The sequence below is a fragment of the Clupea harengus genome, chromosome 11 (assembly GCF_900700415.2).
Source record: "Clupea harengus chromosome 11, Ch_v2.0.2, whole genome shotgun sequence".
NCBI classification, from domain to species: Eukaryota; Metazoa; Chordata; class Actinopteri; order Clupeiformes; family Clupeidae; genus Clupea; species Clupea harengus.
The window spans coordinates 17,977,794-17,989,804 of record NC_045162.1 but is presented as its reverse complement, the minus strand read 5'-3'; the positions used below and the strand labels follow the sequence as shown (position 1 = coordinate 17,989,804).

The following is a 12,011-nucleotide window of genomic DNA, read 5'->3' as shown; positions in this document are numbered from 1 at the left end:
CCTTTCCCACCTGGACAACAGTAACACCTACGCGAGACTGCTGTTCATAGACTTCAGCTCTGCATTTAACACCATAATCCCCTCCAAACTGATCACAAAACTCAGTGGTCTGGGCATCAACACCTCCCTCAGTAACTGGATTCTGGACTTCCTAACCAACAGACCCCAGTCTGTCAGGTTAGACAACAACACCTCCTCAACCCTCATCCTGAACTCTGGTGTCCCACAGGGCTGCGTGCTGAGCCCTCTCCTCTACTCCCTCTTCACCTACGACTGCACAGCTGTACATGGTTCTAATACCATTGTAAAGTTTGCAGACGACACAACGGTGATTGGCCTCATCAGCAACAACGATGAGTCGGCCTACAGGGAAGAGGTCCAGCACCTGGCAGAGTGGTGTGCCAACAACAACCTGGCTCTCAACACCATGAAAACCAAAGAGTTAATTGTGGACTTCAGGAGGACCAAAGGTGGCGCGCACACACCCCGATCTGTATCAACGGGACGGAGGTGGAGCGTGTTGCCAGCTTTAAATTCCTGGGTGTCCACATCTCCGAGGACCTCTCTTGGACCCTCAACACCTCAACCTTAGTCAAGAAGGCTCACCAGCGTCTCTTCTTCCTGAGGAGATTGAAGAAGGCCCATCTGTCTCCTCAGATTCTGGTGAACTTCTACCGCTGCACCAGTGAGAGCATCCTCACCAACTGCATCTCAGTCTGGTATGGCAGCTGCTCTGTTGCGGACCGCAAAACACTCCAGAGGGTAGTGAAAACTGGTTCCCCACTCCCCACCATCGAGGCTGTACAGCGCAAAAGATGTCTGCGGAAGGCGCACAGCATCGAGAAGGACAGCTCCCATCCCAACCACAGACTGTTTGCCCTCCTCCCCTTAGGGAGGCGCTACAGGGCGGCCCTCCGTTCCCGGACCAGCAGGCTCAGGAACAGCTTCTTCCCTGCGGCTGTCACCCTGCTGAACTCTGCACCACGGTGATAGCCCCCCCTGGCTACCCCCTCACACTCCTTCATACAGTGACTGTATTCCCCCCTCTACCCCGGCCTGACTGCCACACACCTCCCTCCAGCCACTGAACATTTGCACTAAAATTGTTCATTTGTTTATATCTATTTATTTAAAGTTGTTGTCCATATCCATATTCATCGTATTTATATCTTATCATGTCTCCTACCTCATTTATAACTTTATAACTTCTACTGCCACCTTCACCTGTACTTCACCTGCACTTTACATATATCTATATCACATCTGCACTTATCACCATTATGGTTGCTCATGTTCTTACTGTTCATACCACTTATATAATAAGATAATTTCCTCTATATGTAAATATACTTGGCCATTAAAAGAATTCTGATTCTGATTCTGATATCTTATATCATACTGTATATATCCCATTTATCTATATTTATATTACCATTATGCACATACTCTGCACTCTTCTGCTTTGCACTTCTGGTTAGATGCTAACTGCATTTCGTTGCCTCAGTACTCTGTGCAATGATAATAAAGTTGAATCTAATCTAATCTAATCTAATCAATGAATGTGAAGCAGTGACTATTGGCAGGCTTTGTTTGAAGTTAATAGTTAATGATTATATATAGGTAATAATTTGTTCTGTTATTCTAGAATAGCATGACTGGATATACGTCCACACTTTAATGATTTGTATGTGAAATGTGTAAAACAATTCCAGGGCTTATCAATGTCACCCCCTGCTATTACTGTAGAAAGGTCTGACGTACTTTCTATATTATTTCAGATGCATGTTGCCGGCTGACAAATAACTGCTTGGGGCTGTGGTTCGGCAGTAGTGTTCTGGACTGGACTGCAGACTGGGGTCTTGACTTTGATCCCGTCTTCACACCAGAGGCCAGAGGGCAACCCACAACTGTACATCAAGGGCACTGAAAATATCCATGGGGGACACACCTTTGTTTGGACACTGGCTCTTTAAGTGCTTCTCATTCACATGTATTGACAAGTCTCACACCTTGCAAACTGTGTCCTATAGACATGACTGTTTGCAGAAACAGATAATGGCTCTGCAATGGCTCAACCTTAGAGCAACAGTACACACTCCGGTACGTGACCATTATTCAGAATGAGTTAGAAATGCTGTCAATAATTTTTTCCCCATGGCCCTCACTCACTGTCAGCAAATGTAGACATGATCACATCGCCATGCTCAGTGCTGATTTAAATGGGACAGGATGCTGATGTACCCTTTTCTGTCAGCCTCTTGAATTTTCTTGTTTTTAGTTGAGGGCATCTTCAAGATCCTATACTTGGAGATAATGTTAACAAATGGTTATATACAATTGCAATTTTCACATTACTGTGCAGTGTGTTATGCATGTTAAAAAAACAAGCAGATTTTTTAAATATCTAAACTTTCTTTCTGCTTCCAAAATGTCTTGCTACCAGAATTTCACCTAAAATAAACACTAGAAGATAACTGCATGCCAGAGTACAAGTCGTGTGTAGTAGCCCAGAAATACTAAAATGGAAAGAAGTACTTTTTCTTTTCTTTAACTAGTCCTGAAGATGTAATCTGCCGCTGTGGTTGCTATGGGTCTTGGAGACGGGGAGGTCGCCGAAGTGTCTAGGACTAGGTGGTGGGCAGGTGTCTGATTGGCTAATTCTTGATGGCTCGTGAATTCTGCAGCCACACTTGGAAGAAAATGGCTTTCTGATTGGCCCATTCTTGGTCATTTTCGGTAGCGGATTGATACGTGATTGAATGTAATCACCAAGCTTGTCATCATTGAGTGATATTGCTCGACGTTGTTTTGTTGTGCATTTGCGTTGTAACAAAAGCATTTGGATCGAGCGGGTCAGTACACAGCGTTATGGAATACCAAGAAGATGCAGGCACCATTGCCACTTCCATGGAGTTTATGACATACTTCTCGAAGAGGTGCCAGTTGTGAAACTTTATTTTGGAGACAGGACACTGATTAGACTCATCGGCTCCTTTCTAGCTGGACAGGTAAGGTCTTTACTTCTTGTGGATGTTTTAGAAGGAGAGTTGGCAAAGGCCTCATTAGATGGGGTCACACATGCACAGACTGATGGCACGGTGGCTCAAGTGCTTGCACTGCCGCCTCACAGCAAGAAGGTCATGGGTTCGATTCCCACATAGGGCGCTGTTGGCTCCTTCAGTGCCCAGACCTTCAGTGCTCAGGTGGGCTATCTCCCAGGCCTTTCTGTGTGGAGTTTGCATGTTCTCCCCGTGTTCACAAGGGGTCTCCTCCACTAAGAACCCCAACAGAAAAACATGCAAAAAAAGAACAGAACACTCCTGTCCGTCCCTGACCGAGACGGACGGTTCAATTGGTCCCCGGGCGCTGAGAAGCTGCCCACTGCTCTTGGAGGATCCTGGAGGAGGGACGATCCGGGATGGGTTAAAGGCAGAAGTTGAATTCACGGCGACCTCAGGCGTGTGTGCGTGTGTGTGTGTGTGTGTGTGTCCTGTGTCGCCTACATATATATATGACACGTGTGTGTTGCAGTGAGTCGTTTGTGCAATAAAAAACTGACAGCAATCAGCCTTGTTTGTTTGATGTTATAAGTCTCTTAATACTTAGCCTGCGTAAAGCGCTGCTAATGAAACTTTATATATGTTATAATTTGTTAAAAGTACAGGTTTGCTTTATTAATGTATTGCTCTATTCAATTGTTATGTGATTGGATTCATACTTTCACTTATAGACGGAATTGCGACTAGAAAGAAAGTTATGTGCATGATGTAGACCTTAAATCTAAAGGCCTTATCTTGGCTGCTTCTTTCTCCTCCATTTTACAATTCCCATTCTCAGGTCGGGCACTAAAAAGCATCAGGCATGTGACGGGGAAAGGTGCTAATCAGTGATTTCTATCTGTCATATAATTATTTTCAAATCTTTTCAGGTCGACATTTCTAGATTGTATGTTAAATTCTAATATTTTGAGATACTGGGTTTTTGATTTCCATGGACTGTAAGCTATAATGATATTAGAATATATGAAGGTGTCACTTGGTATTAATGGGTGAGCCGACCACGACCTAGTATTTCCATATCTTGTTATACAATACGTTGTATATATTATCTGTAAACATCAGAAACGTTTCTAAACTGTCAAATATAGGCAACTCGTTGTGTTCCCTTCATCCTCGTCGCGGGCTGGAACCATTGTTTGGAATTGGATGTGAGGGTTCGTCGGAAGGTTTAAAAGCTGCACCAAACACGAGGCTTTTCCCGTTGTAGTCATTTAGAAATGCCAAATCATCTTTCAGAATACAACACTGCGTCTGTTTATTCACTATTTAAACAACTTAAACGTTTTTCATAAATATAATCGTAAGAAGCGTCCCAATATTTCACAGGCTCGCCTATTAAGACAGTTGCTGGACGTCTGAATGTAAACAATATACTATGCTGCTAGCTCGACCACGATCTGATCCTGACAACGTTTAAATGCATAATTAATGGTGGGCTGATGTGTTGATATAGCAATTGGTAGTTCTCTGGTAGTGCCTTTAAGTGTACAAATAGAGATGTATCCTTACATTTATGGTTCCGGGCATTTAGCTTTTTTATTTAGCTAAAATGATCAAATGGGTTGCTTTGTGTATAGCGTCATGGCTGATGGTACAACATGGTACACTCTTGTAGTGTGTGGTCTGTCTTACGTCTTATTCCCAGCACAATATGATTTGTGTATGGTCCAGTTAACATCCATTAAGTGCTTGTGAATATACGTACAACTAAACACCACAACCGGTAATACAGTCATAGTACCACCATCTGGGTGAAATGTATGGCAGTTAGTCTGGTACTCTCGCTTGACGTGAACAACTCATACTTACCTGGTAGGGGAGATACCATGATCAAGAAGGTGGTTCACCCTTGGCGAGGCTCGGCCATTGCACAACCGGCCGTTGCTGACCCGAGCGAATTTCTCAAATGTAGAAATCTCGACTGCATAATTTGTGGTAGTTGGGGACTGCGTTCGCGCTATCCCCTGACAGAATGTTTAAAGACAGAAATCGATCCTTTAACAGCGAGTTGTAGTCAATGGAGGGGAGCTTTAAGGATGTTACGTCCCTGGCATGTTTCGTTCCTGTACATCAGTTTTTGTATGAAATGCATTGATGCCAGGAGGTCATTTTGTTCTTCTGAGGTTTGAGTCCTATGCTACAAGCATGATGGCAGGGAACTTTGCTTATAGGAGTTGCTGTAATGCTAATGTAGCCAATTATAGTGTAATTTACATTGTTGAGATCCTAGTAGCTAGCAAGTATGTACACTCAAGAACATTCACAACTAAATATAGGAGTCATGAGGTGCCAATAAACCCTCTTAACCAAAGCCCCTCACTACGAGACATCCTGAAATGTGTATTTGATGCACTACTTTCATGCCTACATGTTGAGATTTTGGGCCCAAATGAGTCTGTCAACAACGTAACACAATGAGTGTCTGTCAATCACGTAACACAGATTCAGCAAGATATGGTAGGCATTAGACAATGATAGAGACTTGACTCATACGGCTCATTTCCAGCACTGGTTGTATTGAACTTGCTATCACATTTCAGTTATGCTCAAAAAGCTTCATTAATCAATATGATATGATTTGGATAGACATGAACTTCACGCAGTTGTTTATCCCCACTCCTGTTCGTTGCATGCATCGAACCGCTGGCACAGCTCTTGAGAAGGGATCAATGGATCACGGGCCTCAAGATCCCAGGTGGTCTCCAGGTAAGAAATGTTTTATACATGGACGACGTCACCCTTTTACTCAGACTTTTTATCGGTCCAAAGAGCTATGGAGGTTACCGAACGGTATGGAAGGGCCTCGGGCGCTAAGCTCAACAGGAGCAAGTCCGAGGCCCAGCTCTTTGGACCGTGGGGTGACGTCCCGACTGGACTTAATCTGGATTTTAAAACTGAAGACATCAAGATTTTAGGTATTAAATTTGACAAAGAGGGAGGGGGACGGGGAAACTGGACTGACAAGTTAGGGAAAGTTAGGCAGAGACTGGGCTACTGGGGACTTAGGGATTTGACTTTTGAGGGCAAAGTTTAAATTTACAAAGCGATGGTTTTACCCTTGTTTTTATTACTTTGCTCTCTTTTTAGTCCCCCTCGCTCCTTCCTCTTAGGTGTGGAGAGGGCGGTGTTTTACTTTCTGTGGGGGTCCAAGTGGGAGAGACTCAGAAGAGATACCGTGAAAAAGAGACCCGAAAACGGCGGGAAGGGGCTCCCAGACCCCCACCTGTTTTTAGGATCCAAATACACCGCCCTCCACATCAGATACGCGACGGCCCCATCCAGGGAGAATAAAACATCAGCCCTAGCCAGATTCTGGATGGGGTCGTACTTAAGGAAGTTGAGCATTTTAAAACCCAGTCTTACATGTCCAGTATCTTTTTATCTGCCCCCTCAGTATCTTTTTATCAAAAAGTTTTTAAAGCAATATGATCTGGAGGGGCAGAATGTCACTGTTTTAAGCAATTCTAAAATGCTTGTCTCCCTTGTGCAGGACTGGGAGAAGGTGAGCCCCGTTCCTGGCCTCCAATATGATCAGTATTTTGCATTTTACAAAGAAATATTGCACTTAGATTTTGATGACTTGTATAAATTGAACTTTGAAATTTGGTAAAGATTTCATTTTTATTGATTTCATTGTGAAAACCTTCAAGAAATATTTGTAAAAATACTCTTCAGAGAAGGGAAGGAAACACAATCTGAACAGGTTAATAATAATACGTTTTTCCTATAGTTTATTACTATGTTTCGGTAGTGACAATTTTTGGGAGAGGAAAAACATTCCAACACATTCTGAAAATACAATATAAAAATTGACGGTTCATTTACTAGATATGTGCACTTTAGATAATGTACAATATATATATGGACAAAGTTTTGGGAATAAAACATACAAATTTTCTAAATATTTCCAACCTGACTTTGCACCAATTCGGTAGAATGGCCCATACACAGAAACGCACACACAACCTGTTTTAATGTTTTATTCTAAAAAGACTTTTAAGAAGTCGAAAAAGTGTGCAAAAGAAATGAAGTGAAAAACCTGTAAAAAGGAATGTATAAAGTGAGATGAAACCAATGTAAAAATGAAATGGAAAGAACCGTATGGTGACAATAAACTTTTTTCGGAAGAAAAAATCTGTTCTTATCAGTTTAATATCTTATACGTCCCCTACGCGGGGACCATATATTAAATTGATTTTTGGAACTGAGAGATGGAATAGGGGCTTGCTCCGTCAACTCCACGCATCGACCTGGTATTGCAGTACCTCCAGGAACGGTGCACTCCCACCTAGGGAGAATAATCATGTGAAAAGGAAGTGTTTCGATCAGTAGGCTTAGGCCGTTTGAATAGAACAGAATTCGAAACAGCATGCAGGTAAGCCTCCGCTATAATTACGCCTTTCAACTCTTACGCAAACGCGCTTTATCTTCCCGGAGTACAGTTCACTACAACTTTTTTCCGGTTCACGGAAAGTACAAAACTCCAGAGACTACCTACCTACAGACTGCAAATATTTCATTATATATTGTCGTTGTCTTGAAATCGAGAACAGGCTTTGCAGCTTCAACCTTGACTGCTAATAACTTGCTCGCTGGCAGGGTATCTACCGTTTGTCAAAAATAGGTTTAAAACACTAGAATATATGGTGAAGCAATTGATCTTGGGCCTTGTAGTAGGAACCTGGAGGCCCATATATTGGCTATACTACTGTGTCCATCACGGGGCATACGTTTGAACAGTTAATGGCAATGATGGATAAGGACACAATGCTACTCCCTGCCTGTGAGCAGGGTGGTTGCTCAGCATTTTTTACTAGCCTACTCGATGCAGTTTCTTTCTGAGGTTTAAGTTTTTTTAATTCTCTTATCAAGGACACAATACATTCTGTATGGTATACTTAACCTTCGTTAAGTGGCTGTGAATGTGTTATTATGAAGGATGGAAGTGAAAAATTAACTGATAAAAATTAAGTTGATGATAAATGCATATGAATTGAAAAAGTTCAACCAATTCGATTAAAACGGTCATGAAATGTTTTGTTTTTTACAGGGGGAAAACCTAACAAAGTGTACATTTACACATGGCATTGTTACAGAAAATCAGTGTGGTCCAAATGTTTCCTTTCACCCCTCTTTGTTCATACTTCATCTTGTGTCTGAATATGTGTTTGTGGTGCTTCTTCCTGAAAGGGCTTTTCAGATCTGTGCCATCCCTTGATCCAGCAGCCTACGGTCAAGGGAAAGCCCCAGTGTTTCACCGTATGGTTTGTGGAATATGTATCTAGAATACAATCCCAGGTGTCTGCATTATCTCACCCCAACCACAGTACTGCAGATGCTCTCCCAGCTCTCAAGGAAGCGTGAGGATAATAGTGATGAGGTTTGTTGGTCAGAATGCCATAATCATACTCTCCTTTTACACATCATGAACTGGCTGGAATTGATTACACACATGGTACTGTACCCGGCCCCCTCACGGTCACCAGACAGGGCATTTACAGGCAAAGGTCCTACTATATGGGAGGGAACAGGGACAAGTTTGTAAACAGAATGTCACTGACACGCATGTAAAATCTTTTCTCATGCATGACTGTCATAAATGTCATCATACTGATGGGGTTTAACCCCCTCGTGGGCACGAACAAATGAATAGGAATTTTTTGGCTGTAGCAACATTGCGTAGACTAAACAATGATGTTTTTCAGATTCGTTTTGTATGCGAGTCAAAGCCACCAACTATTCTATCTATTATACTTGTGTTGGATGTCTGTGAAACTCCATCAAGAGTGAGTAGATGGCTGGATGGTGTAATTCTAAGATTACAGTTAAGTTTGAGGCCTACAATTATAACCTGAAGGACACAGTGCTAAATTCCAGAATGATACTCAGTTTAAAAGAAACATTTATGTAACAATTTAACCTAAAAATAACTGTTTCAAAATCATTTTGGTGATATACTGAGAGAAATTATTTGTATCTGTGTATTTTATGTGTGGGACTACAACCGTTGTGAACACCTGAAATTAGCCATTTGTATTGTATAGATTTTATATAGCAACATATTTAACACTTTACAGAGGTGACATATCTGACCCTGTTCTCTATCAAAAGTGCCTTGCCAAATTTGGGAAGGATGTCCCTACCCATGGAGTCCTGGGTCTTATGAATCACATCAACAGTTTGTAACTGGAAGGCTGTGGCTTAGGGCCTGTCGACACAGAACCTGGATTGCCTGAATCCGGAAAGAAATGTTGTCGGATCGGCCTCTCGTCCACACAAACCCGGCGGATTGGGTCACTGAATCTGCAACCTTGAATCCGGTCTCCAGAGTGGGTAGATTAGAACACGCTAGCGGATCTGTGTTCATGTGGACGCCCGATCCGCACACTTTCTAACCCGATGATGTCATTGCCCCATGCGAATGCCCCAAGCCCCACGCCTCGCAACCTCAGCCTGAACCCTTATTAACCCTGCTGCGTCACTTCATAACAGCAACAACGACAACAATGGCAAACTCCAGGCTTGTGTTCGTGCTGCAGCAGCTAATGAGTCTACTATAGGCTCACTGCTGAAATGTGTGTCCACTGAAAAAAAAAATCACTACAAAATCTTTTTATTTTTTATTGGATGTGCAAATGCAATATCAGAATAACTGTCCTAAGGACAAATAAGTGGTACTTAACAAATCAAGTATCAAAACTCAACACACAAAGGAATTAACTACATACAATACAAACTAAACAAAAGGAAGCATAGTGCATGGTCACTAAGCGACCACTTCAAAATTATCAGTTTCTCTGGTTTTACTATTTATTGGTAAGTGTTTGAGTAAAATTTACATTTTTGTTTTATTCTATAAACTACTGACAACATTTCTACCAAATTTCAAATACAAATATCGTCATTTAGAGCATTTATTTGCAGAAAAATGACAATTGGTCAAAATAACAAAAGAGATGCAGTGTTTCCAGATGTCGTATAATGCAAAGAAAACAAGTTCATATTCATTTTTAAACAACATAATACAAACAACACAATACTAATATTTTAACTTAGAGCTCAGAAATCAATATTTGGTAATTTACAATCACAGCTTTCATGTGTCTTGGCATGCTCTCCACCAGTCTTTCAATTTGCCGTTGGGTGACTTTATGCCACTCCTGGCACAAAAATTCAAGCAGCTCAGCTTTGTTTGATGGCTTTTGACCATCCATCTTCCTCTTGATCTCATTCCAGAGGTTTTTATTTGGATTCAGGCAGCTCAAATGTGAGGGTCTTTGAGGGTTGCTCTTTTTCGATCATTCTTCTCTGTTGACCCTTTGGCAAAAGCTCGATCTTGGTGGTTTCTTAGTTTTTGGCCATTCTTCTCTGTTAATTCTTTGGCAACAGCTCGATCTTGGTGGTTTCTCGTTTTTTGACCATTCTTCGCTTTTGGTGGTTGGTGGTTCAGTGGTAAAATTCTCGCAGAAAAGGATCGTGCCGTCCCTGGGTGGGCTTGAACCACCAACCTTTCGGTTAACAGCCGAACGCGCTAACCAATTGCGCCACAGAGACTGCGTAAGGCGGCGGAGGAATTCAACATACAACGTTCGACCTACAGGCAGACAGGAGTTTGGCCGTTTGGCCCGTGCATCGCTTTGCACTAAACCAACAGCATCCCACGGGCCGCAGAAGCCCGGCTAGCTCAGTCGGTAGAGCATGAGACTCTTAATCTCAGGGTCGTGGGTTCGAGCCCCACGTTGGGCGTTGTCTTTTCGCATTCGCCACGGTCAAAAAAGTCGTCTGTGCCAAAGACGCACTACTCCGAGAAATAGCACAAGGAGTCTCATGCAAGGCTCTGCCTGAGCAGGTGTCTGGTGATGAAAAGGAAGCATTTTACAGCCCAAGCCTCTGGAGAATGCGGGCATCGATCCCGCTACTTCTCGCATGCTAAGCGAGCGCTCTACCATTTGAGCTAATTCCCCTTGCCGGGGTATAGGTGCCCTGGGACACACTAGTTGGGAAAACACTTCGTGTGGAGATGCTCGCTTTTGCTCAGCATCTTTGATTCCCACCACCCATTGTAGCTCGCCATGCATTCTTTAGACGTGAATAACTCTCGACCTGGGCAAGATAGAAGCCCCATTCCAACGCCAATGGAATCCTCCAACAGAGGGGACACCAATGCACTATGATGAGTTGCAAAAATACTTTGGTACATAGATGAGGTGGCTCGTTTTTCGACCATTCTTCTCTGTTGACCCTTTGGCAACAGCTCGATCTTGGTGGTTGCTCGTTTTTCGACCATTCTTCTCTGTTGACACTTTAGAAACAGCTCGGTGGTTCTTGGTCGTTTCTCGTTTTCGGCCATTTTTCTCTGTATGTGGCGCGCATTGGTGGTTCAGTAGTAGAATTATCGGCTGCCGCGCGGGCCGTGTATTGTTGTAGGCGGATTACCGGACAATCGGGTTGAAGCATTTTCCTGGGTCCGTGCATTTAATTATTTATTTTAGATTCCCCAAGATAGAGGGTTCGTATCCCCATTGAGGTGTTATCGAATGTGAAATATATGAGTAGAAAGCATTGGAAATACTTGGGGATTCAAAAATAAGTACAACTTTCTATGTAAAATTCGTTTTTTTGGTAGTTTATATCAAATTTAAAGTAATGCTACTACTTTGAACATAGTACAATTAGTACTCCATCAGATTGTCAGTATCTTTGTAGAAATGTACTAATGTTTTTTAGTTCTTCCCTTGTTTGTCAAGTGTGTTTATCATTAATATCCCCTGTACTACTCCAATGAACTGAACCAGCAGACTTGGATTCATTCTTATGACACAGAACCTATTGTTGTAGATGGTATAATTAAGCTGAGAAAAAGCTATATTGTTTTCATTTAATCAGGACTAAAAGGCAGTGTGGAATATTTCAAAATAAGTTCCATTTTTATTAGTCATCATAGTTTTATTG

The 12,011-nt window shown here is 42.4% G+C and overlaps 3 non-coding genes and 1 pseudogene across 3 annotated transcripts; 3 read left to right on the top strand and 1 right to left on the bottom strand.

The window, feature by feature from the left end:
• The first annotated feature begins 4,860 nt into the window (after positions 1-4,860).
• LOC116222577 lies at positions 4,861-5,026 on the top strand. The gene has a single exon (XR_004164738.1). It is a non-coding gene; the product is annotated as a U1 spliceosomal RNA (small nuclear RNA).
• A 2,145-nt stretch (positions 5,027-7,171) lies between these two features.
• On the top strand, positions 7,172-7,346 carry LOC116222564 (annotated as a pseudogene).
• Positions 7,347-10,539: 3,193 nt separating this feature from the next.
• trnan-guu lies at positions 10,540-10,613 on the bottom strand. The gene has a single exon. It is a non-coding gene; the product is annotated as a tRNA-Asn (tRNA).
• A 119-nt stretch (positions 10,614-10,732) lies between these two features.
• trnak-cuu lies at positions 10,733-10,805 on the top strand. The gene has a single exon. It is a non-coding gene; the product is annotated as a tRNA-Lys (tRNA).
• The last annotated feature ends 1,206 nt before the right edge of the window (positions 10,806-12,011 follow it).